We start from the raw sequence: 27964 nt of genomic DNA, 5'->3' as shown, positions 1-27964 counted from the left end.
CATTTTCTTCAATAAATAATGTTGAAAAAACTAGTTACTTGCATGCAGAAGAATAAGATTGGATCCTTATCTCATACTATATACCAAAATTAACTCAAAATGGATTAAAGACTTCAATGTAAGACCTGAAATTGAAAAACTACTGTAGAAAACACACAAGAGGAAGCCTCCAAAACAGTTGTCTGAACGATGATTTTTTTGATACAACCTCCAAAACACAGGCAATGAAAGGGTAAATAGACAAGTGGAATTTCATCAATGAAACACAGCAAAGAAAGCAGTCAACAGCATGAAGAGAGAGTCCATAGAAATGACAGAAAATATTTGAAAGCCATTCATCAGATAAGGAGTTAATATATAAAATACATAAGGAACTAAGGCAGCTAAATATCAAGAAAACAAATAAATTGATTTAAAAGTGAGCAAAGAACTCAAACAGAAAAATATCAAAAGAAGACATTCAAATAGCAACTACATAAAAAAAATTCTCAGTATCACAAATTATTAGATAAATGCAAATTAAAACCACTACATGATGCAGTCATACCTCATTTTATTGTGTTTTGCTTTATTGCCACTTACAAATAATTGCATTTTTTAACAAAATGAAGGTTTCTGGCAATCCCGCATTGGACAAGTCTACTGGGACCATTTTTTCAACAGCATATGCTCACCTCATGTCTCTGTGTTTAACATTTGTGTAATTTTCACAATATTTCCAATTTTTCCCAGTATCATATCTACTTTCATGTCCAAGTTCAGTGATCTCTGATACTGTGATTGAAATTGTTTAGGGGTACTGTGAAATGTGCTTTTATAAGAAAGAGAACTTAACTGATAAATGTTGTGTATATTCTAACGGCTCCACCAACCAGCCATTCCCCCAGCTCTCTCTCTCCTTCAGGCCTCCCTAATTTCAATGTTGAAATTAGGCCAATAAATAACTGCAAAAACTTCTAAGTGTTCAAGTGAAAGAAGGAGGTGCACATCACTAACATTCCATCAAAATCTAGAAATGATTAAATTTAGTGAGAAAGAGACACTAAAAACAGAGACAGATCAAATCTACACCTCTTGCACCAAACAGTGAGCCAAGTTATGAATGCGAAGGAAAACTTCTTGAAGAAAATGAAAAGTGCTACTCCACTGAACACACAAATGATAAGAAAGTGAAACAGCCTTATTTTTGGTATGGAGAAAGTTTTAACGGCCTGGTTAGAAGATCAAACCAACCACATCATTCACATAAACGAAAGCCTAATCCATAGCAAGGCCCTAACTCTCTCCAATTCTCTGAAAGCTAAGAGAGGTGAGAAGGTTGTGGAAGAAAAGTTGAAAACTCCTAGAGGTTGGTTCATGAGGTTTAAGGATAAAAGCCGTCTCATACCATAACAGTGCTAGGTGAAGTTGCTGATGTATAAGTTATTCAGATCTATCCACGAACACTGATGGAAGGGGCCACACTAAACAAAAAATGTTCAATATAGATGAAATAGTCTTTTATTGGAAGAAGATTCCATCTAGTACTTTGATAGCTAGAAAGGAGAAGTCAATGTCTGGCTTCAAAGCTTCAAATGACAGGCTAACTCTCTTGTTAGGGGTTAATGCAGCTGGCACCTTTAAGTTGAAGCCAATGCTCATTCTCATTTACCATTCTGAAAATCCTAGGGCCCCCTTAAGAATTACACTAAATCTACTCAGTCTGTGCTCTGTCGACAGAACAACAAAGCCTGAATGACAGCACACATCTGTTTACAGCATGGTTGATTAAATATTTTAAGCCCACTATTGGAACTTACTGCTAAGGAAAAAAAGATTCCTTAAAATATTCCTGCTCCTTGACAATGCACCTGGTTACCCAAGAGCTTTGGTGGAGTTGTACAAGGAAATTAATGTTATTTTCATGTCCACTAACGATATCAGTTTCTGCAGCCTGTGGATCAAGGAGTAATTTTGGCTTTCAAGTCTTATTATTTAAGAATTATATTTTGTAAGACTACAGTTTCCATAAGATAGTGATTCTTGTAATAGATCTGGGCAAAGTAAATTGAAAATTTTCTAGAAGGAATCCACCATGCTACATGCCACTAAGAGCATTTGGAAGCAGGTGAAAATGTCAACATTAGCAAGAGTTTGGAAGAAGTTGAGTCCAATCTTCAGGGATGACCTTGAGGCGTTTCAGACTACAGTGGAGGAATTAACTGTAGATATGGTGAAAATAGCAAGAGAACCAGAATCAGAAGTGGAAACTAAAGATATGACTGAATTGCTTCAATTTCATTATAAAACTGAGGAGCTGCTTCCTATGGATAAGCAAAGAAAGTGGTTTCTTGAGATAAAATCTATTCCTAGTGAAAATTTGATAAATGTTGAAATGTCAACAAAAGATTTAGAATATTACATAAACTTAGTTCAGAAAGCAGCAGTGGGGTTTGAGAGGAGTGCCTCCAATTTTAAAAGGAGTTCTGCTGTGGATAAAATGCTATCTATCAAACAGCATGGCACGCTGCAGAGAAAATTTTCCTAAAAGGAAGAGTCTAATCGATGCTTCAAACTTCATTGCTGTCTTTAAAAAAAAAAAAAAAAAAAAAAAAAAAAAACTGTCATAGCCACCCAACCTTCACCAGCCACCACTATTATTAGTCAGCAGGTGTCAACATCAAGGCAAGACACTCCACAAGCAAAAATATTATGACTGACTAAATGTACAGATGATAGTTAGCATTTTTAACAGTAAAGTATTTTTTGTTTAGGTTTATACATTGATTTTAGACATAATGGTGTTGCACACATGATAGACTACAATATTATTTAAACATAATTTATATATACATCAGGAAACCAAAAAATCATTTGACTCCCTTTATTATAAAATTTATATTATTGTGGCGGTCTCAAAACAAACCCTCAATAACATTGATTTATTTCTATATCCTCTCATACCTGTTAGAATGGCTTTTACCACAAAGATGAAAAATAACAATTGTTGGGGAGGATGCAGATCGAAGGAGACTCTTGGGCACTGTTGGTGGGAATATAAATTAGTACACCAATTATGAAAAGTTTCCTCAAAAAATTAAAATTATAACTACCACATGACCCACTAATCCCATTAGCGGGCATTTTTTTAAAGAAAAGGAAATTAGTGTATCACATCCTTTATGTTTATTTCAGCACTATTCACAATAACAAAGACATGGAGTCAACCCAAGTGTTCATCAACAAATAAGAAAAAAATCTTTTCTCAGTTTCTTCCAAAGTGGTCCCTTTCAATGATTTCTTGATATATTGTCAACATTAGAATGAATTTCAGTGATAACATTTAAGACCTCTCTCCTTGGGGAAATCGGGATGAGAGGGCATGTAATATACATATAGGGCCATTAACTCTGTCCCATTTTGAACCCAAATTCAAGTTCCTGTCTTACTTTCTTTTGCTATTTTTGTAAATATCCATAGAGGAAAGACTACACAGAGATGAATAACAGAGTGAACAAATAACTGTGTGGAAGTAATGACTGGAATTTACACCTTAGAAGGATGAGGTGGCAAATAAGAAGACAATCTTGAGAAACTTTGCAGAATCCAGAGAAAACAGACATTAAAAAAAACTGAGAGTAGTGATAGTAAATATGGGAGGTACAATAAATATGAGCAACAAATAACAGGCAGCTAGAAGACAGGTCAAAATGTATAAAAGAGAAGCAATACTGAAGAAAAACTTAAGTAAAAGGGTTCTGACCTCAGGAAAATCAGTAAGTCTAGAAACAAGAGCATTCATGGAGTTCTATGAACAATGAATCAGAACAGATTCATATAAAATATAACTATTAAATGTCACAAATAGAGAATTCTTGAATTGCCAAGCATCTACATTCTGCCCAAACCAAAAACAAACCGGTGAATCCAATGATAGTTATCCACAAAGAAACAAGATCAAATTATCCTTAATCTTCTTCAAAACTGAAGAAGACAATAGATTATCGACCACAGAGCTGAGAGTGGGGAGAAGTGTAAACTAAGAATTATAAATTGTAAATCAAAAATCAAATTTTAAGCCCCCAACTATCTGAATGCACCCTCCCCTTGGCCTCCTCTCCCCTTCCAAAGTTAAACTGAAAAACTAGTTCAGGCCATGTTGGGAAATAGGGATTGGACATACCTCATTATATTCTCCTTCCTTTGGAATTCAGGCACATCTGACCAGCATTAACATTAAAAACAGAAATTTTAAGACTGACAAAATAGAGTTTTTGTAGCAATAAGGCACCAAATTCCAGCCTGCTGTAGTATAGCTTCCCATGACAGAAAGCAAACCCTGAAAGAAATCAGTCTTCTACCCAAAATATATATTTCTTTGACACATTTTCTGCCCTGGAAAGCTGTTGTGGGAAAAATCTACATTCTATAGAGAATATTCTTTCATTTCCAGATCTTTCCTCTGATTCAGGAGACAATTAACTAAGACTCTGGCGGCTTTTAAGGTCTGATAAGAGCTATGAAGCCTGTTACCTGGAGGCTTCATCTGCATGATAAAACCGTAGTCTCCGCTATACTTTAACCCAGATGTTCTTTACTTTTAATTCTAGGTCTTTGGGTAATAACTCTTTCAAGAAACTACCAATTAGAAAATCTTTGAAATCATCCATGACCTGGAATTCCTTGCTTTCAGTTGTCTTGCTTTTTTGGAACAAACCAATGTACATCTGACATGTGTTGATTGATGTCTTATGTCTCCTGAAAATGTATAAATCCAAGCTGTAGCCTGATCACTTTGGGCACATATTCTCAGGATTTTCTGGGGCTGTGTCATGGGCCATTGGTCATTCATATTTGGCTCAGAATAAATCTCACCAAATATTTTACAGAGTTGACTGTTTTCATTGACAAAATTAAACCACAGCACCAAATTTTCATTTATTTGTGAAAGAAATGCTATACACCTATACCTATATCTACCCTGAACATGTATGGGTCTAGGATTTGTGCATCTGGAAGCTTTTTACAATTTAAAGGCTCCATTTACAAAAAAGAATATAGAACGGTGCCCAGCACCATGGAGGAAGTAAAGCTACTGCTGAGTTGGCGTAGGTTCTCTGTTCATAGTGGCTCCACCATGTCAAAGGTTTCCTTTAAGATCATGCTGACGTTGGATCCTCAGCTGCCATAAGAATTACTCAGGGTGTTCCTGAAAGTACACCTTTCACAGTAGTCTTAAATCTTGTGCAGAATAATTTAAAGATCTTCCAGCAACAAGTGCAATTAATACCAATGATGGAATAGGAATAAATACTGCACAGACTGCTGGAAATGTTTTTCTAACACATGTTCAAAACTACAAGTTATTCCTAGAGATCATGTTGGAATTTCTTATTATCTGCTGCTTGGGACATATGATTACCTTTAAGAGTAAATATTGGTATTTGTTGTAAATTTGAAATTAGACATTTATCATAAAATGAAAACAGCAAAAGTCAATGAAATAATAAAATCAAAAGCCATTGAAATAATAAAGGTGACTCTTCTCTCTCTTTTTGTTGTTCATACTCTTATTAATGTGAAGAAGGAATGCTTATGAAGTAAGGTTATTACCACCACAGAAGATCATATAGTCTTTGACTGCTATCGTAAAATACAGACAGGTGGCTCATTTGGGGTAAATGGATTATCCAATGTTGTTTTTTAAAAGTGGGATGCTTTTGATAGTTCTTTTTGAGAACATTTGGAAAATTAAAATTTATTGAATCTTACATATTTGTATGAGTTAAAATATAAAAGTATTATGCATTGTGGATGGCAATTTTCTTGATAGCATCTGACTAGTCAGTCACAGTTTGATTCTTAAATATAGCTTATGATAGAGGAAAAAGACATATCAATGAATAAACTGTGTTAACTTTTTATCATTTAGTTTTTTAAGCTTTCAAACCTCCTGTGTCACACAAATTCCAGTTTAATATCAAAGAACCAAAAACAGTATTTTAAAAGCTAACCTTCATGTTTATAAATTGATTTCCCATACCAAATTTTAATGATTTTCTTGCAAAATTGAGTATGTAATGGTGAGAATTGACAATTGAGTAGAAGATTCCTGTATTAGGTCATTCTTGTATCGCTGTAGAGGAATACCTGGAACTGCGTAATTTATAAAGAAAAGAGTTTTAATTGGCTGATGGTTCTGCAGACTGTAAAATCATGGCATCACCATCCACTTAGCTTCTTGGGAGGCCTTAGGGAGCCTTTATTCATGTTGGAAGGTAAAGCGGGAGCAGGAACGTTACATGGGAAGAGCAGAAATAAGAGAGATAATGAGGAAGTGCCAAATACATTTAAACTACCAGTCTTGTAAAAACTCACTCACTATCATGAGGACAGCACCAAGCCTTGAAGAATCCACCCCCGCGTTGCAAACACCTTCCACCAGGCCCCACCTCCAACCCTGGGGATCACATTTAGCATGAAATTTGCATGGGACAAGTATCCAAAACATGTCATATCCTTTGCTGAGTTATGGGTTCCTTTATCAATCTCTTTCAATACAACTTTAAAAGTAGTAATCTTCAAAAAACCATTTTTTTCTTTTAGCAAACAAAATCTGCTGTTCAAGGAACCCCGTTCCTCACCAAATTCAGCCTTAGTTAGCCAGAAATTTAGGAATATCAATTTCCTCAATTTTTGGTTTAATATAAATTTTCCTCCATTCTGTTTCCAGAATGAAAATTTGCCTGCTGTGTCGCACAAATAAATTTATAACGTCCTGTGCCATAAAGTGTTTTATTTATTGTTTTTGTTGTTTGGTTTTGAAAAGTATGTTGCAATGAGTTCCTAAATACATTTTATTAAACAACTAGATATTTTGCTACTAAATAAATATGATCTGTAATTTCTTTTTTCAGAATGATGTGACGTATTACCTTTAGTTTAAATTCATTATTGATTCATAATTAATATCTTATAAAAATACATTGTTATACTATTAGACAGAAAAAATACAATTTTTGATCGAAATGTAAATATTTATTTAGGCTAAGGAAGCACAAGGTATTAAAAATTACAAAAGCTGACAATGACTGTAAATCTGATGGCATTTTCCACAACCATTTGTTGATAGTTGGTAAACAGATTATATTAATAATGTTCATAAAGGGAAATGAAATACATTATTCATCTATTGACATTACTTGTCAAACCCAATGGTCACTTTATTATCTTCCACTTCATAGTTCAGCAGCATTTGGTATAATTGACTACTCCCTCCTTAAAATATTTTATTCTATCAGTTTCTATGACACACTTCTGGTTTCTCTTTTACTTCACCAGTGGATTCTTTTCAGTCTCTTTTTCTGACTTCTACTTCTCTACTGAAAGCGTAGAAAATTGAGTGTTCCAAGAATTTCATTCTAGGCCACTTCTTGCTGTTTTGCTGTCCTTATGCTCGTTTTCTAGGTGATTCAATTTCACTGCATGGTTTTGAGTAACAAAAAGTCCAAGGACATCAAATTGTATCTCCAGTCTTGACATCTCCACTAAGCTTCTGACTTTTCAGGACATATCTAACTCCTACACAATATTGGGATGCTGAATAGGCATCTCCAATCTAGCATACAAAAAATAGATCTTTTCATTTCTCTCTAAGTAAATCTGTACCTCTCCTAGTCTTTTGGCCTCTCAGAAAATTGTATCACCATTCATCTAAATATTCAAGCCAAAAGCCTGATAATAATCCTAGATTTCTCTTTTTCCCTCAACACCCTGCATCCAATCCATAAATAAATCCTCTCAACTTTGTTTCTAAAATAGTTTCAGAATATGTCCATTTCCTCCTGTTTTTTCCACCACCACCCTGGTCTAAGTCAGTATCATATCCTGCCTATACTTTTGTAATGTCATTCTAACATCTTTCTACTCCCATACCCTATGGTCTCACACAGGATATACAGAATGATATTCTAAAAAGGTAATTATTATCTCATCACTTTCATGCCTAAGATCCTCTAGTGGCTTGCCACTTTCTGGGAATAAAATCCAAATTGTTTACCCAAGGTAACAAACAACCCTTTCATAATCTGGATACTCTGCCTTTCCAAAATCAATTCCCAACACTGTCCTTAGCTCCCCATGCTCAAGGCATGTTGTCTCAGTCAAGTTGACACGTGAAATTAACCTTCAAAATACGCAAAAGTATGCATAATATAGAATAGGAAAGATTTGCATTACTCGATAATTATTCTCAGAAAATCAGATAAATATTTAGGAAAAGATGACTTAGATCCTTACCTTACTTGCCACATGGAAACACATTCCAAATGTGTTTAAGAGTTAACTACAAAAAAAAAAAAAAAAGCTATTAAAACATAACCTAAAAGTGTGAGCATTATCATGAGAATCAATAGAAATATCAGACTTCCCACTAATAGAACACTACTGAACATACCAAAAGGTATGTATCTGTCAAAATTTAAAGGCCATACTTAAGATATAGCATTTGGCTAATATATTGTATAGTCAAATACATCTTTCTCTTTGGTATTTACTTTACTGCTTCTACATTTGTAAATTCTTGATTTTCAAGAGAGTTGATATTCACTTGTGATTTTATACCTGAGTGTCCGTTTCCTTTTATAATTAAAATATGAACTATAGTTAATATGAAATTAATATTAAACCCAAATTAAAGACCTAGAAACATATTGGGAAATCCTTTAAAACCTGACCCATTTTCTTTAAATTTAATGCAAGCCTGGGCTTCCAAAGGCTTCTCTAGTAGTTCCTGAAATAATGACTTTTGTCTCTCCTGTGAATCCATCCTGTCTTGTGCAATGAAAAGCCTATAGTAGAAAGAAAATAATGGAAAGAGTGTAGCATTTGGAATCAGTCTGATCTAGGCTCCCATTTCAATTGAATCACTTTTTTTTTTTAATTGTGAGCAACTTATCTAGCTCCTGGAAATTGTATTTTAAAATGGGGTCAAAACTGGAATACCCATGAGATTAAATGAAATAATGTATGTAAAGTATCTAGTATACAGAAGATAATAAATATTAACAGTCCTTTTCCCTCTTTCACCTACCCTTATGGGGTTGCAACTAACTCAACATTCGTTATTGGTATGGTCAACAAGATTTAGTTGCTAAAATTGATTCTTTACAAACTGAGGGTGTCAGCTGGATACCCCTGAAATAAAAACTGTAACATGGAAGTTGTTTTTTCCAATAATATTTCACAGAACATACTAACAGCACACAAGTTCAACTATCAATTTACTAAAGGAAGGCAAGCTTCATTCTAGTATATTTTGTGAATCAGTCAGCTTTTGTTAACTTATTCTATGGTAACAAATACCTCTCAAATCTCAGGAGCTTCCACCAATAAAAGTGTATTTCTTACTCAGTTTTTACAACCTTTACAGATCAACTGCAGTTCTACTCTACATCCTCTTCATTCTGAGCAGAGAAGTGAAGAAGCAGGCCCTTTATGAGATATGCCAATTTCAGAAAGATAGAAAAGAGAAAGAGAAGAACCACGTGCCACATGAAGGCTCTGAAAGTTTCTGCTTAGATGGCGCATGGCACTTCCACTCACGCTTCATTGACCAAGCCAAGTTACATGGCCAAGCCTGATGTCAAGGAGATGAGGAGTACATTCCTCCTGCAGGGATGACCCTGATAGTTATGTTCTGGGTAAGGTTGACGGCAATAAATATTATAACAATACAATCTAACACATCTCGTGTTTCAAATATATGGCTCTCATTTGAGGTAACTGCAGAGTATCTAAGGCTGAGGTAAGACAGCTGTCACTTGAGTGAAATGGTGTAACAGGTATGCAAATTAGTCATTTCTGGATTCTGTTAGGTCCATTATTGTAATGTGTTACCAAAATTTCCTTGCTGCTATAATACTTCAGACTATGTTTTCTGCTCTAAGGAGAAGCCTGCCTTTGGCTGTGATGAAATTCTATGCCCTTTGACTCTTTAAAAGATCTAGGCAAGAATGGCCTATTTGTGAACAGTGCCTCTGTGTCTTTTATAGCACCACAGTTGAAAATATTGCCTACTGTGCTACTCAATACTCCTTAGACAAAGACCCACTGATATCATCAGAAATTTTGTCTGCAAACAAAGCTTGTTTTTATAGACTAATATATGTGATTTCCTTCTTCAGACAATAATAAGAGAAAAGGTCCACCATGTTTTCCTCTTTGGAATTTCATTGCGAGAAATCTTCGTACCCAGTTCATTGCCGAATTATAGTTATTGGCTTCATTCAGCTGGCTGGTAGAATTTGTTCCCTGTTGACTGTCGTTCCTGGTCCATTTTATTCCCTGATAGTCCATATCTGCGTTGTTAAAACTTCTAACCTGTCTCAAATGCTTTTGAAAATAATCCAAATAGTGAATCCTGAAAAAAAAAATTAATGTAAGTCATTATTATAAGCTACTTCAAAAGAAAATGTTTCAGTTGGTACTATGATATCTACGTAGTGTAAACATTCATTAATGAACTATAAAAACTCCTGCCTATTAGGCCCTAGAGTGCAAAAATGGTTTTCAAAATATACATCTGTCACAGGACGTTACATGTAAATGCTTTTATGTATGGAAATTCATAGCCAGATTGTGAGCTGATGAAGACAGAAATTTCATGTTATCTTTGTATTTCCAGCATCTCTCCTGTAGCTCCAAAGGGGAAGAAGAATTGTCTACACATAGAGCACTTGATATGTAGTGGAACTCAGAGAGGTTAAATAACTTCCTGAGGTCACACAGCTAGGAGTCACAAAGGCAAAATTAGAAATGAGTGCTGTGTCACTCCAGAGTGTGAACTTTGCAGTATACCAGGATTTCCCAAAGTAAAGCAGCACATGTAAAATTGGTGAGGCAAGAGTCATTTTTGACAGATACAGGCAAGAATCTTTTAAATTTAATTAAATTATATTTTAAAATAAAAATATGATTTTACATAAAAACTGCAGTAATATACGTTTTATGGTACAATGTGATGTTTTGATATCTGTATACAATGTGGCATGATTAAACCAAATTAACATGCCCATCCCTGCACTTGATTATTACTTTTTGTGATGAGACATGTGAAATTTACTCTTTGTTGTTTTAAAATATGCAACACATTATTGATTCCATTCACTGTCTTAGTCCATTTGTGTTGCTATTAAGAAATACCTGAGGTTATGTAGTTTATTAAATTAACAGGCTAATTTGGCTCATAATACTAATGTCTCCAAAATTTCAAGATTGGACATCTGGATCTGGAGAGAGACACTCAATTGGTGTCAGAAGATGAAGGTGAGCTGCCATATGCAGAGATGACATGGTGAGTGAAAGTAAGCAAGAGAGATGGGAGAAACGCCAGGCTCTTTTTTTTTTTTTTTTTTTTTTTTTTTTTTGAGACAATGTCGCTCTGTCATTAGGCTGGAGTGCAGTGGTGCGAGCTCAGCTCACTGCAACCTCTGCTTCCTGGGTTAAAGTGATTTTCCTAGCTCAGCCTCCTGAGTAGCTAGGACTATAGGCACGTACCACCTTGCCCAGCTAATTTTGTGTATTTTTAGTAGAGACGGAGTTCCACCATGTTGGCCAGGTTGGTCTGGATCTCTTGACCTGTGATCTGTCCAGCCAGGCTCTTCTTAACAACTGGGTCTTGTGGAAACAGGTAGAGTGGGAACTCATTCATTACTGTGAAGTTGTCACCAAGCTATTCATGAGGGATCTACCTCCATGAATGAAATATCTCCCATCAGGTACCACCACCAACATCGAGGATCAAACTTTAACAACAGATTTGAGAGGGCTCAACAAACAATATCTAAACTATAGCAGTCGCCCTGCTGTGCAGTAAGTCTTAAAATTTCTTTCTCTTTTCTCTCTGAAACTTTTGTACCCTTTGACTGATGACATTTTTTCCCTTTCTTTCTCTTCTCTCCAGTCTTGGGTAACCATCATTCTACTGTCTACTTCTACAAGTTCAGCATTTTAAGATTCCACATGTAAGTGAGATTATGTGCTATTTATCTTTCAGTGCCTTATTTCACTTCACTTAATGTCCACTAGTTCCATTTATGTTGATGCAGATGCCAGAATTTTATTCTTTTTTGAGGGTGTATAATAGTCCATTTTGTATTATACCACAGTCAAGGCTCTGACAGGCCTTGACTGCTCTTCTGCCGAACCAGGTGAAGACCTAAAAGGAAGAAATCCGGGAAGGAGATAGTTAAAGACTTGAATTGGCACATGATCATGGTTTGGGGGTACAAGAGGGCAGAAGCTCCCCAAAGTGGAACAAAATGAAGTCCAGCCTCAGAAATCTGGACTTGGTATGTAGGCGGGAGCTGCTGAAGGTTTCTGAGTAGGGCGTAACCTAAACAGAGATCTGCCCATAGAATATTCATCTAGCACTAGGGAGAACTCTGCTCACATGAAAGATGATCTTACCCAGTTGAATTTCGGAAAACTCTAAACAGCCCTGAAATGTTGTGTTTGATACGCATTACAAGGTTAATCATATTTGGCTTATTTCTATTTATCAAGTACATTATTGTGTAACTACAGGTTGAATTTCGAAGGAGAACATTGTAGGAATAAACACACTGAAGGCTGTATGGAAAAAAAGAACGGTTGTTTGATTAGTCTTCCAAATTTTTGCAGTTAAAATCATTCCAAGTTAAAAGAGGCAGAGTAAAGACCAGTGCTTTTTTTCTCATTTTTTTTTTCTTAAACCAGAGCACCTCAAAATATCTTGATAAGTTGGAGCGCTCTCCTGAGTAACATGTCCAACATCTGAGCATTCTCACTTCATCTCTTAAGATTTACTTGGTCCTATCTCCAGCTCTAATCCCATTTGCCCTTGCCTTATGGTTTTTTTTAAAATTTTTATTTTCTGAATCTACTGCTTCTTTCCTCTGCTTCCTTCTCTGTATCTTCTTATGTAATCCTATTTGATATATCCCCTGGAATTTCTCTTTTCCGTCACTGATCTTCGTTTTTCAGTACCTGATAACCATGACCTTAAACTCATTTTACAGAGATAAGCTGGTTTTCTTACAAGTCTAGAAGGGCATGTTTCTGGTTACTGAAAATCCCACTGATCATTGCTTGAAGAATAGAAGCCACTGACAAGAGAGAAGACCCTATGATATTACATTTTTATATGTTTTGTAATGTTTTTCATTATTGATTTTTTTATTTTGGTAGGAAAGTTTAACACAGGATTTACACTCAAGTTTTTAAGTGTACAATAAAGCACCATTAACTGTATATTTGATATTGTACTGCAGATCCCAATGATTTATTCATCTTGCATAACTAAAACGTTATACTTATTGCATAACAAGTCAGTATTTTACCAATTGTTTAAATATTTTACAATTGTTTAATTGTGAAAATTAAAACCAATTATTAAGACTTGCATTTTTCAGCATAGGCTCAAGCCTGTGTGCTTACCTCCTTTCCTTTCCAAAACTCCTTCCTCTTCCTTTCCAAAACTCAATGAAAATCACAGTGAAGAAAAAAACAAAGTAATAATTCATAAGAACCAAGAGAAGCAGCTGGGGAGGAGAAACATCTGCAAGTAAAAATAACAACAAATACCTGGAAAATTAAAATCGAGCCACAAGTAAGGAAGCCAAAGACTAAAGTTTGTGTGAAAAAGCAGTTGCAAAACAGGGAGGTGGTCTGTCCTGCTAAGGGCCAGAGAACTCATAAATCAGAAACGACAGGCACTGCAGAAGGCAGACAGGAGAAAGACTGAAAGTAGAACGATTATCTTAAGATCTACATACACTTTACCCACCTTCTCTCTTATAGATATGCAGAACAATCCAACAGATGTTTACCTTTCAGGAAGATAAAAGAGGGTTCTTCTCTAATGAAACTAATTGAATCACCTAGGGCAAATTAATATGAGAGCTGGTATCCCGAAGCAAAGCCCCCTGTATTGACATTTATGGATCCCAAAGCAAAATATTCATTTTCTATCGGTTTAACCTGAAATGAAAGTTGTCAGTTAACCAGCCAGAAATACCTGAGAGCAGAAAATTCACAGCTTTTCTATTGTCTGCTTCTTACATATGAATGGACAAGCAAGTATCAGTGCCCACCTGAGGAAAATATGAGATACAAAAGAGAAAAATCAAGATCTGAAAAGGAAAAAAAAAGTGATATGAAAGAAAATAGAAATCATTCAAAGAACAGAAGAGGAGAAGAAAGAGGAGAAGGAAAATAAATGAGATGAAAAGTTGTAGTATCAAGGACAACAGCAGCCACAGGCAGTATGCTGTACTCAGTTGTGAGGGGGTGGAGGCAGCAAACCACAAGGGAAGTGGCAGCAAAAAACAACAACAACAAAAAAAACAAGAATAAGATGCATGCAATAGGTATATTAGAGATCAAGAAAGAGTTCTTGAAAATTAAAAGACTGCTGTAATTAAAATATAATAATGGGAACGTCTTTAAAGACACAATGAAACAGAAAAGAATTAATTTTAAGAGAAGAATTTTTTTAAAAAAATACAGAAACTTAATATAAGCAGTATAATATCCAACAAGCAGGTGTTCTGGAAAGAAAGAATTGAGAATATGAATGGGATGAATTGCTAGAAGAAAGAAAAGAGAGTTTCCTGGAGCTAAAGGGCTTGAGTATTCCAAACGTAGCAGCACATTAAGGGCCCAGCACAGAATAAAAGTGAAAATATCTATACTTCAACACATCAGTGTGACATTTCAGAACAGCTACAATAAGATTGTAAGAGTAAACATTAGGTTGCCTACAAAAGAATGAGAAGCAGACCTACATCAAACATGGCATCAGCAAAAGAAGATGCTAAGAACACCGGGTCAAATACATTTTAAGCTAGCACCCTATACCCCTTGGAAGTATTTCTCATGGAGTAGAAAAAGATGAATTGAATTTTCAAATATGCCAAAATTCATGTTCCTCTTAGCTAATAGAGGATATATAAGAGAGTAAGCAGACAAAGGAAAACATGGAGTTCAGCAGACAATCTAATTAATATTATTTCTTATTCATGTTGTACATTAGACATCTTTGTTTTCTATTGCCCATCTTCCTCTGGTAGGACTTTTTCGTATGACTTTTTACTCTTTTTATCTCTTCTCTTGCTTACTTTTGTAAGTTTAAATAATAAAGTAACAATTTCATTGCTGATTCCAATGACTTTAGATAGTGTTTCTGAACTACTGATTTTGTAAGATGATGTTTTGTGAGCCTGTTGAACTGCTGTGATCCCTGGACATCTCTTCATTTCTTTCTTGAGTTAATGTTTCAGGATAGAAAATTAATACACAATACACACAAATCAGTAGCATATTTATAATCTATCTGGAAAAGAAATTGAGAATACAAACCGATTTACAATGCTATTAAAAGGAATAAAATACTTAGAAATAAATTTAACAAAGAACATAAAGGACCTATACATTGAAAACTATGAAACATTTATGAAAGGAATTGACAAAGGCATAAATAAATGGAAAGATATCCTATGTAAATAGATTGGAAGAATTAAAAATTAATGAATCTGCACTAACCAAAGAGACCTACAGATTCAATGTGATCTCTAAAAAGATTCCGATGTCATTTTTCACAGAAATATAAAATAAATCCTAAAACTCATATGAAGCCATAAAATACTCTGAATAGCCAAAGCAATCTCAGAGGAGGATAAATTTGGAAGCATCACTTCTAATGGTTTCAAAGTATATTACAAAGCTAGAGTAATCAAAACAGCCTAGTATTGGCATACAAGCTGACATATAGATCAACGTAACAGAATAAAGAGACCAGAATGAAATCCACTTACTTAAAGACAACTGATCTTCAACAAAGGTGACAAGAACACAAAATTGGGAAAGGGTACACTCTTCAATAAATTGTGCTGAGAAAACTCGATATCCACATAGAGAAAAATAAAATTGGACGCTTATCTCACACTGCATGCAAAAATTGACTCAAAATGCATTGGAGATTTACAAATAAGATTTGAAATTGTAAAACTCCTAGAAGAAAAGATAAATAATAAACCTGTTGACATTGGCCTGGGACTATATTTATCTATCTATCTATCCCTGAAAGCACAGTTGAAAAAAAAACAAAAATAGACAAATGAAATTACATCCAACTAAAAAACTTCTGCACAGCAAAGGAAAGAATCAACACAAGTGACAATCTACGGAATGGGAAAATATATTTACAACTACACAACACATAAGGGGTTAATATTCAAAACATGTAAGGAACTAAGTCAACTCAATAATAAGCAAACAAATAACTGAATGTAAAAACGATCAAGAAACTGAATAGTAATTTCTCAAAAGAAGACATATTGACCAACCTGTATATGAGAAGGTGGGCAACATCATTAATCATTAGGGAAATGCAAATCAAAATTATAATGAGCTATCAACTTACACCTATTAGAATGGTTGTTATCAAAAAGTAAAAATATAATTTTTTGTGGTTATATGGATAAAGGGAAATCCTTGTACTCTATTTGTAGGAATGTAAATTGGTATAGCTATATGGAAAACTATGACACTTCCACAGAAAGTTAAGAACAGGTCTACCATATAATCCAGCAATCCCACTACTGTGTATATATTCAAAGGTTATGCAATCAATATGTCAAAGAGATATATACACTCTCAGGTTTATTGTAGCAGCTTTTATAATAAGCAAGATATGAAATCAACCTAAAGTCCATCAAAAGATGAATGGATAAAAATGTAAGATATATATATATATATATATATATATATATATATGTATATATATATATGTATATATATGTGTGTGTATAAATATATATATTTTTATGTGTGTGTGTGTGTATATATATATATGTTGTGTGTGTGTGTGTGTGTGTGTGTGTGTGTGTGTGTGTTTCAGCATTACAAAAAAAATGTCATTTGGGACAAAATGGATGAACCCGCAGGACATTATGTTAAATGAAATAAGCCAGACACAGAAAGATAAATACTGTATGATTTCACTTGTATGTGGAATCTAAACTTGAAGTAAAAAAGTCAGAGAATAGAATGGTGAATTACCAGGGGTGGGAGAGAGGGGGAAATGAGATATTGATCAAAGAATACAAAGTTTTAGTTATGCATGATGAGCAAGTTCTGGGGATCGAACATACAACATGGTGACTATAAGTAATAATATTGCATTGTATATTCGAAATTTGATGAGAGTATATTATAAGCGTTCTCACTTTCAAAAAATGTACTTATGTGAAGCAATAGATATGTTAATTAGTTTGTGGTAATCATTCATAATGTATGCATATATCAAAACATCTTAAAGTACACTGTAAATTTATATAATTTGTATTTATAATTTTCCCAACACAATAAAGCTGAGAAAAAATGGAAGTAAGAAGTATTTCCATGCAGTAAACAATGTGTTTCTGTTTAAGTTCAGCTTTCACCAAGTAAGAGATGAGAATATCTTGTTGATCCATTTTAGTTAATTGTTGATATTTTACAATTCATTGTTTAATTCAGTAGACTCACATTGTGTAACTGAAAAATTCCATGGGTACCTACAGCTTACATCACTCCAAATACTATGGGGAAATAGAAAGAAAACTACAGAAGGTTGTAGAAAGAGCCTTTGTTGGCAGTAAGTGGAGTGGGGATAAAGTCAGACTGGCTTTACATGCATATCAAAAGCATCTCTATTAATAAGAAAAAAAAAGAGTGTTTTTGTGTGTGTGAGAGAGAGAGGCAATCTCACCCTGTCACCCAGGCTGGAGTGCAGTGGCACGATCTCAACTCATTGCAACCTCCACCTCCCAGGTTCAAGCGATTCTTCTGCCTCAGCCTCTCCAGGAGCTGGGACTACGGACACTCATCACCATGCTTGTATTTTTTTTTTTCTTTTTTTAGTAGAGATGGGCTTTCACCATGTTGGCCAGGCTGGTCTCGAACTCCTAACCTCAGGTGATCTGCCCGTCTCAGCCTCCCACAGTGCTAGCATTGTAGGTGTGAACCACTGCGCCCAGCCAAATAATGCTTTTTAAAGAGAGATTTAAGCTCAACTTACTTTTAAAGTCTCCTAAATGACTTTATTTTCTAGGGACATTTCAAACCTCTATATTCAGAAGATAACTATAAGGAAGCAATGGAAGGAAAATTGATGATCATATGACATTCATGTGCTCTTATCAAATACCATAGCTTATCTCCGTAGTTATCATATTGAGAAAGGACGTCACCATAAAGGATGGTGCATAAATCATTCTATGGTCCATCCAAAAAGCCATAGATCCGGTATTTGGTATAATGATGAAGTCCGATGAAGCAACCACCGAGCTGCAAGAAAGGCTGATTGAAAGGCTATTAGCTCAGATGCTGATTATGTACTCAGATAGGTGAGCTGATCATTTGTGTCAAGTGCCTAGGAAGCTCTTTAGATCAGAATAGTTAACAAGGGTGACTTCTTTCTGTCTAATAAATAAGGCATGAAGTACATTCCCACTAATAGATGATTTTAAAAAGAGATAAAGAGAAATCTACACTTCAAATTATAAAAGGTGAATTAGGCAAACAGATCTGCTTCTCTTCCCTGCCAAGTTCCCCTTGAAACTACCAAAAAGATTTACAACTGGGGGGAGGGGGGCAGGGAGGAAGCTCTTGCAGTGTCAGAGAAATCAGAAAGGCAACAGTTAGTAGACTAGAGATTTCAAAAAAAAATTTCAAAAAAATCTTGAAAGCTACAAAGCAGATGAGACAAAAGTGATTGAGAAAACAAGATTGAAAACCCTAGCCAAAACAGCTAAGGGGAGAAAAGATCTTTCTTTGGGCCTTAAAGAAGCTCCAAGTAAGTAGCTCATGTGAAGAACTGAACTATGGAGTAACAATGATGATCATCATGGAATAGAGTGAATTTTGAATAGCTAAATGAGTCTGCCACTTTCTTTCATCTCCTTCAGCATTCTGTGTGGGTGTCCAGGACTCAGGCTCTTCAAATGAGGAAAGCAGTTAGCCTGGAGAGGGTTCTTGGTGGAGATATTAATTCCTAAGGAAGTAGAAGATGGTGCGGTAACTGTGAATATTCTCATGAAGCATTATGGCATAAAATAAAAGAAAAGAAAAAACAAACAAAAAACAATAAAAGCTCCATCCAGAGTGAAATACTTCTTTTGGGCACTTCAAAGCACCCTGTCAGTGGAGTCCCTGAAAGTTAAGTAAAGGAAATGAGTGGTTTAAAAAGTACTGGTAGAATTGAGATGCAGGGAAATTTACTTTGGGGAAGCAGAGGCTATGGGCTAAATTTTACTAGCTCAGATGCATCTGAGAAATGTCCAGGATAGGATTTATTCTGAAAAGCAAAAGCCTGTCATGCATTACCACACAGTATACATCTACATCCATGATAAACACCTAGAACATATAGATAAGGACCAAGTGGGTACAAGTTGACTACTCATCATATTTAGATTAGGAATTCCCCTTCTCCTTCTCCACCTTTGACATCAAAAAACTCATGTGCACTTTAAATATTATTCTTGTTCAAAATTTTGTTTGAATGGTACTGTGTTCAAGAATTTCCCTTTTTTAAAATTTTTTACGGAGTTTCCCTCTTGTTTCCCAGGGTGGGGTGCAATGGTGCGATGTCGGCTTACTGCAACCTCTGCCTCCTGTGTTCAAGTGATTCTCCTGTCTCAGCCTCACAAGTAGCTGGGGTTACAGGCATGCACCACCATGTCCAGCTAGTTTTGTATTTTTAGTAGAGACGGGGTTTCTCCATGTTGGTCAGACTGGTCTCAAACTCCCGACCTCAGGTGATACGCCCACCCCGGCCTCCTAAAGTGCTGGGATTACCGTCATGAGCCACCATGCCCAGCCAAGAATTCCTCTTATAATCTTTTTTTCCTGATAATGAATGTGGTCCAATGACCTTTATTTCTCCTGAAAGCACACTTTATTTCTGGAAATGCAGAAAAGCACAACACAGGGAATCTCAATTCTAATTTGTTTCTTTAAGATAAGCAGTTGAGTAATCATGAGTTACCTGTCAGGACACTTGCAAACATTGGCAAGCTTGGGTTAAAGACTCAAAGAGGAAAACCCGAATGCTTTCTTCTCTCCTCTCTCTTGGCACTCTTCTAGAGAGCGCATCCTTCTTCAGAGAATATAGGGAAGCTTGGGTATTGAGATTTAATAGATAAGATCTTGGCGTGCTCATGTATGTCTATTTCCTGTGCGTTCTGCTTCTGCAGCTGCAGCTTAGCATAAAGGTGAACAGCTGAACAGCACACAAGCCGAATGTATAGGTCAGCTGGCAATGGCCAGGCCTGCTTTTTAAATGTTTGCATACAAATAATTAAGTACTCAAATAATAATTGAGTAATCCACAAGGTTAAGAAGGGAAAAATAACTTCTAGCAATGAATAGGGAATGCTTTATGGGATGGAGGAAGTGGATTTGAAGTGGACCTCTCACAATACATAAATTTCAGTTCCTAAGCACTCTCTTAACATAATAGTCATTTTTAAATGCCTACATCATGCCTTATTAAAAAGTATATTCAATATTCATTGGCTGATCTTCATCTGTTTAAGGTAAACTTTCAGAAAATCCAAATGACATTAGGAGCTAAGACTAATGAAAAAAGGAAATGATTAATTTTACTTTGGTCAAAAGCAAGGTCTGGCAAGAAAATAATACAATTAATTACATCTGCTTATGGAAAAGTAGTTGGGAAGGTGATTCCAAAATAGAATGCCTGAATATTGGTATCATAAGTATATCACTTCCACAAGAAACAAAATAGAAGGGTTTTCACTACTTGAAGCAAAGTGGATTTTGTCAGGGCAGAAACACATTATGGTACTTTATTAATCATCTATGACCAAGAGAGATGGACACATAGGGGAAGATAAATTCGGTAATATTGGTAGGCAAGGGAAACAAAGTGAATATAGCCCCAGTCAGCAATGGCCCCAGGTCAAGACTCACATATCAAAGAAAAAGTCCAAAAAGATCTATGGAGAACTTGACATTTATAAGCTGAGAATAAGGCTAGGTAAAAAAAAGAGAACAATTATAATCGCCTCTAATTTCAACTACAATAAATAGTATTGATAGGAAAATCTATGCATCTGCCTGTCTATCTGTCTGCCTGTCTGAAAGAAAGAGATTGCTGAATTTCACAGGTACCCCCACAGTTGTACAAACTGGTGGTGATCACAGATACCTGGGAAAATTGGGAAGCAATTGCTGTAATGTCAGTTGGGAAGAAAGAAGAAGATTGTCCCCTAAACTTGGGAAAAAGAAGAGATATTAGAGACATTGCTGTCCATATAATGCCTGTGGGTACCTGGCTCTTTGGCCTTCTGGTACAGTAGTTGAATGGCTTTCTAAATGTTATCAGTGGCTATTGAAATGTTTCTCTTTGCCCTGTTGCACCCTGGTAATGGGGAGAAGTAAACTAGATCAAACTGTGAACATCTCGGATAAACTAAGCCAGAGTGCAGAATCATAATTCTGGTTTTTTAAATTTAAACATGTCATTACTGGGTTGTCATATTCAAAAAATAAATGCTAAATGTTCAAATTAACATGCCTGGAGTTATACTGCAAACCATTAAGAAGAAATTAACTATAGATACCCCCAAATTTTGTAACATTTTACTTAATGATCATAATTTTTAGATGGTACAAATATTAGTTGAATTTTATTTTTACTTCAACATTTAGTGTTTGAAGAATATTTTGAAACTGCCTTTCTCTCTGGCTACTGTTGTAAACACTATTGAATTTCTACCCTATAAGTATACCTTTCCCTCCTTCCTTGCTAGCACAATCAAGGTTTTGTTCAAGCTCTTTTGATTTGCAATGTCCTTCATCAGGCTTGTGTGATGAGTTTTGATTGGCCTCTAAGCCAAGAATAGTTGGGTTCATCCCTCTTGGGAAATGACTGGTTTAGGCATGGGCAAGTGATGTACTTCTGGCCAGTGAGACTTTACAAATCTGTTGGGGACTTCTGGGAAGAAAAGGGACATACGAGAGATACTAGCTCTTGTTTTGAGGATTAATTAAGCTAATATATGTAAACCACTTAGAACAGACAAATAATAGACTGACGCATAACAACCTAACCATTGTTAGGTATTGCTGTTGATGATGTTGCTGTTAAAATTGTTAGGATGTGGCATCTTTGAGTGGCCATGACACCCTAGATATAGTACGTGTACACTTCATTTTTATCAGTAAAAACAATAGCCTACAATGGGTCACTGCTTATAAATGTGCATAGAAGCAGAAAGAGTTTTGATAAGAACAGAGAAACTCAAGCACTCCAAAAGTTTTTCAAGTGAAACATGTAGATCTGGTTCAGAGCTGGCAGGATGTAGGTATGGAGAAAGAGTATTTATCCCATTCTAGCCATGCAGAGAGTTCTGATGGCCTCACAGTGGAACAAGAGAATAACATAATAATCTCAGCCGGGCGCGGTGGCTCAAGCCTGTAATCCCAGCACTTTGGGAGGCTGAGGTGGGTGGATCATGAGGTCGAGAGATCGAGACCATCCCGGTCAACATGGTGAAACCCCGTCTCTACTAAAGATACAAAAAATTAGCTGGGCATGGTGGCGTGTGCCTGTAATCCCAGCTACTCAGGAGGCTGAGGTAGGAGAATTGCCTGAGCCCAGGAGGCGGAGGTTGCGGTGAGCCGAGATCGCGCCATTGCACTCCAGCCTGGGTAACAAGAGCGAAACTCCGTCTCAAAAAAAAAAAAAAAAAAAAAAAAAAAAAAAAAAAAAAAAACATAATAATCTCATGGAACTTGAACTTCTTTTATAATTCTCCACTTGCTATCCCACACCAATCCCCTGAACCAAATCTTTCTATGTGTGAAATAAATGTACATTATGTATTGACTACATGGTAATAACAAGACGACAAGACTTGAAATTATATAAAAGATGCTCTAGAAAATGGAAATCTCAAATTTAATACAGAAGCATTTCAATTCATTGATGATTTTTATTTTCATTGACTTATTGCTAATACGAATACTAATGGAAATATTTAGAAATAATGCAAAAGCAAAAAGTGACAAATGAGACCTAATTAACTAAAGAGCTTATGCACAGCAAAATAAACTATCAACAGAGTCAAGAGACAACCTACTGAATGGACAAACATTTTTGCAATCTATGCAACATACGAAAGTCTAGTATCCAGCCTCTATAAGAAACTTAAACACATTTACAAGAAAAAAAAAAGCCACCCCATTAAAAAATGGGCAAAAGATATGAACGGATCCTTTTAAAAAGAAGACATACATGCAGCCAACAAGCATTTTTAAAAATGCTCAATATCATTGATCATTAGAGAAATGCAAATCAAAACCACAATGAGATATAATCTCACACTTGAAAGGATGGCTATTATTAAAAAGTCAAAAAATAACAGATGCTGGCAAGGTTGTGGAGAAAGGGAATGCTTATACACTGTTGTTGGGAGTGTAAATTAGTTCACCCATTGTGGAAAGCAGCAAGGCTCTTCCTTAAAGAACCTGAAACAGAACTACTATTCAACCCAGCAATCCCATTACTGGTTATATACTCAAAGTAATATAAATCACTCTACTGTAAAGACACAATGCCCGCATATGTTCACTGAAGCACTATTCACAATAGAAAAGATATGGAATCAACCTAAATGTCCACGATTGACAGACTGGATAAAGAAAATGTGGCACATATACACCATGGAATACTATGCAGCCAGAAAGAAGAATGAGATCATGTCATTTGCAGGAACATGGACGAAGCCAGAGGCCATTATCCTTAGCAAAATAACATAGGAACAGAAAACCAAACATCACATATTCTCACTTATAAGTGCGAGCTAAATAATAAGAACAAATGGACACAAAAATGAAAACAAAAGACACTGGAGGCTACTTGAGGGTGGAGGGTGGGAGGAGGGAAAGGAGCAGACAAAACAAATATTGGGTACTAAGCTTAGTACATGGGTAATGAAATAATCGTACAACAAACCCCTGTGACAGGGGTTTATCTATATAACAAACCTGGACCTGTGCTCCTGAAACTAAAATAAAAGTTTTTTATGTACCACATTTACGCAGCCATCAAAAACGATGAGTTTGTGTCCTTTGTAGGGACATGGATGAACCTGGAAACCATCATTCTCAGCAAACTGACACAAGAGCAGAAAATCAAACACCGCATGTTCTCACTCATAGGCGGGTGCTGAACAATGAGAACACATGGACACAGGGAGGGGAGCACTACACACTGGGGTCCGTTGGGGGGAAATGTGACAGGGATGGGGGTGGGGAGGTGGGAAGAGATAGCATGGGGAGAAATGTCAGATACAGGTGAGGAGAAGGAAGGCAGCAAACCACACTGCCATGTGTGTACCTATGCAACAATCTTTCATGTTCTTCACATGTACCCCAAAACCTAAAATGCAATAAAAAAAAAGTTTTTTAAAAAAGAAATAGTAATGATGCAGAACACAAATGCCATTTCCTCCCTGAACTCTTTGTCAAGATGCAAAAGTATAACAAGTATGAATATTAAGTATTCTAGGTTTTTATATCATGCATATTTTTAAATGCTACTTAATGTTAACGACTCATTAATAAACACAAAAAACCTTTCAGCAGCATGAAATAACATAATGCCACACTAGTTCACCACTTGAAAGTTAAAACTTATGTTAAAATATTAGGAAATTATATACATATACTTATCTCAGTATTTGTAAATGTGTACCTCTCTTCATTCTTTAAGTCGAAAAGAATCAACTTTTCCTTATAGGGATGTCAGGGGTGCTTCTGAGGAAGTTCAATTTTCTACTAAGCAGAAGATTAAACCAAATGATGCTAGGAATGGTGTGAATCAACCCCAGTTGCTATCCAGATACTAGAGGTTAGGATATTGGTCTGGCACTTTCTTGTTTCAGGCAAGGCTTGCCCCACAACTGTATATCAATTTCTGCCTCCATAAAATAAGATGCTATACCAAAAGTTATCTTCCAGATCTAACATTTGAAAGCCCTCTTTACAAAGTGTTGCAGAAAAAATACTCTGTATTCACCACATATTTTTATTTTTCTCCAGGACACATAGAAAGACTATGTTTTCCAGTCTGCCCTTACATATAGGTGGAGCCATATGACCCCGTCCTGGGGGGCGGAGACATGTAGGTAATACACGCTACTTGTGGGGCTGATCCCTGAACCGCTCCATGAAATCTTCCACTCTCCCTCTCTTTCCCCATTTGCAGGGGTGGATGTGAAGCAATCTAAGATGTGAGAAGACCAATCCCTGAGGGTATTGCTGGGAGTAATAGAGCTATGCAGGAGAAAGTCTCAGTTGCAAACACCTACATCACATTTGTTGCAAACGAGAAATAACCTCATATTAAGTTACAGTACTGCAAATTTCAGGCGGTATGCTACTGCCTAAAATAAGCATTAGCCTGACTAATATGAACCCACGTGCATATAAAATACAGAAAGTCAATCTACTGTCATAAGTATCAACAGCAAAAGGCTGAACACTGGTCAAAGTATCTCTCTTGGCTGGAATTTGGGTTTGTTAATACAAGGCTCTAGGAATCAATAAGGAAAAATGATAGAACCAATGCAAAACAGCATCCGAGTACTTGACAGCTGAGCTATCAGGGAATTTTTAAAATGCTTTGTACCTTTTAAATATTATAAATTCTTATGAAAATGCATACAATTTAAGCAATTACTACTTTAAAACTGTGTGTTGTTAGGTTCAATAATATATTAGGTTGGGTGCAACAGTAATTGCAGTTTCATTAGGTTGGGTGCAAAAGTAATTGCAAAAAACAACCTTGCTTTTACACCCATCTAATAGATTGTCTTAAAATATAAACTACAACCCAAACATTGGGATTTGTGTGTGTATATAAATATATATACACACACACACACACACACACACATCCCTAATAGGTCATGAGCTTAAAAAGTATAAGCTCTGACAGAATTTCCCACAAAGTTGTTTTCAGAGAGTTTCTTTGGTACCTAGAGTTGTCAATATATTAGACTATTTAGTGTCCTTCCTGTTTTTCTGGTTTTTAAAATATTATATTCATCACATCTCAGCCTCTCAGCTAAGATCAAGTGTAAAATATCATATTCTTCCTTAAAGGTATTTATAAATATCCATTTAACATTTATAACCATTATTAATATTAATAAAATCTAAAAAATAACTCTGAAATATCACTTTATAATCTCAATTTCACGTAACAAGCAATGGAAATACTTTAGAAATAAAGTTGGGCTGAGTGCAGTGGGTGTTGTCTGTAATCCTAGTGCTTTGCAAGGCCAAGGCAGGAGGATCACTTGAAGCCTATTGTTTCAGACCAGCCCGGGAAACATACTGAGACCGTCTCTACAAAATATATAAGAAAGAAAGAACTTTGAGCAGTATTCATTGTATGAAATAATATTCAAACCACTTCTAGAATAATCCTCAAAAAACTAACTCTAAAGCTCTGAGAAGAGTAAAGAGGATTTATTACACTATCTCTCTTTACTTTTGTGCATATTTGAACGTTGAAAAAATATTAAAAGATATGAGGCAGAATATAGGCTCCCCACAAAGATGTCCACATCCCAATCCCCAAAGCCTGTGAATATATTTCATTACATGGCAAAGGGGGATTAAGGTTGGTAGAATTTGGGCTGCTAACCACCTGATCTTGAGAAGGGGAGACTATCCTGGATTTTCTGGGTGGGTCTGACGTAATCACAGGGATCTTAACAAGCAAAACAGGGAGGAAGAAGAGTTAGAATCAGGGGAAAAGATGGGATGCCAGAAGCAGGGTTATAATAGTTCAGTCTGAGAACAATTCGACCAGTCCATCATTGGCTTCAAAGGTTTAGAAAGGCATCACCAGTCAAGGAACGCAGGTGGCCTCTATAAATTGGAAAAGATGAGGAATGGATTCTGTCTTGGCACCTCCAAAAGGAGGCAATTCTGCCAATCCTGTGCTATTAGCCCAATGAGACCCATTTCAGACCTCTGACTTCCCATAAGATCATAAATGTGTGTTGTTTTAAGCCACCCAGTTGGTAGTCTTTGATTACAGCAGCATTAGAAAACTAATACAAAAGCAGGGGAAAAAAGTCTTGTTGAGTATCTGTGCTTGGCACTGTTGCAGTCACTTGGAGAGATGCCAACGTGGTATGATTCCTGCCGATAAGCAGCTTACCATCTGTCCTAAGAGATAAGACTAATACAAGAAATATCTGGGCGGTAATAAAAGATGACATAATGTTTACAGCTGAAGTGAGGGATACAAAGCATAAATGCTACTGGAGTTCTGACCACAGAAACAGACATAGATTACTCAGCCTGGCTTGGTGCTAAGAAGTTCTTTAGGTAGAGAAGAATGGCATTGGAGAGCTGCTAGTACAGTCGGGTTGTCTGTCATTGCACTGTACTGCAGGCCTCACATGCTACAAATGAGATTCTGGGTGTCTGAAGAGAGCCTGATGTGACAGGTGGGCTTCATCTCCACAATAATGAACTGTCACACAAAGAAGAATTATTCAGCACTCGCAACAAAAATAATCCATTAACCTCTATCTTTCTGACCTCCTTAAGAGACCCTTTGCTCCAAAAATATTCCAGCTGAATGTATTGCCATACCAGCTATGGAATTCGTTGATCTCATCATTCATTTCCTCATTCCAGCCCCCTCTCCTTCTTTTCAAGCCAACTGATACAACCATTCACCCTCTCCAAATCCCTGCAATTTTTCTCTAAATGTGAGAACTTGGCCATGGGAACTTAGATGACTTCACCCTCCTATGCCTTAGGGTCCTAATCTGTAAAATAAAAAGGATACTAACACCTATCCCATAGGGTAGTTGGATGTGAGAATTGAGACACAGTAAGAGAAAGT

The 27964-nt window shown here is 36.0% G+C and overlaps 1 pseudogene; it reads left to right on the top strand.

Moving 5' to 3' along the window:
- The first annotated feature begins 5116 nt into the window (after positions 1-5116).
- Positions 5117-5407, top strand: LOC120361806 (ubiquitin-fold modifier 1 pseudogene; annotated as a pseudogene).
- The last annotated feature ends 22557 nt before the right edge of the window (positions 5408-27964 follow it).

The sequence above is a fragment of the Saimiri boliviensis genome, chromosome X, assembly GCF_048565385.1.
Source record: "Saimiri boliviensis isolate mSaiBol1 chromosome X, mSaiBol1.pri, whole genome shotgun sequence".
Taxonomy (NCBI): domain Eukaryota; kingdom Metazoa; phylum Chordata; class Mammalia; order Primates; family Cebidae; genus Saimiri; species Saimiri boliviensis.
The sequence above is the reverse complement of the archived record's forward strand: the minus strand, read 5'-3'. Positions and strand labels throughout refer to the sequence as shown.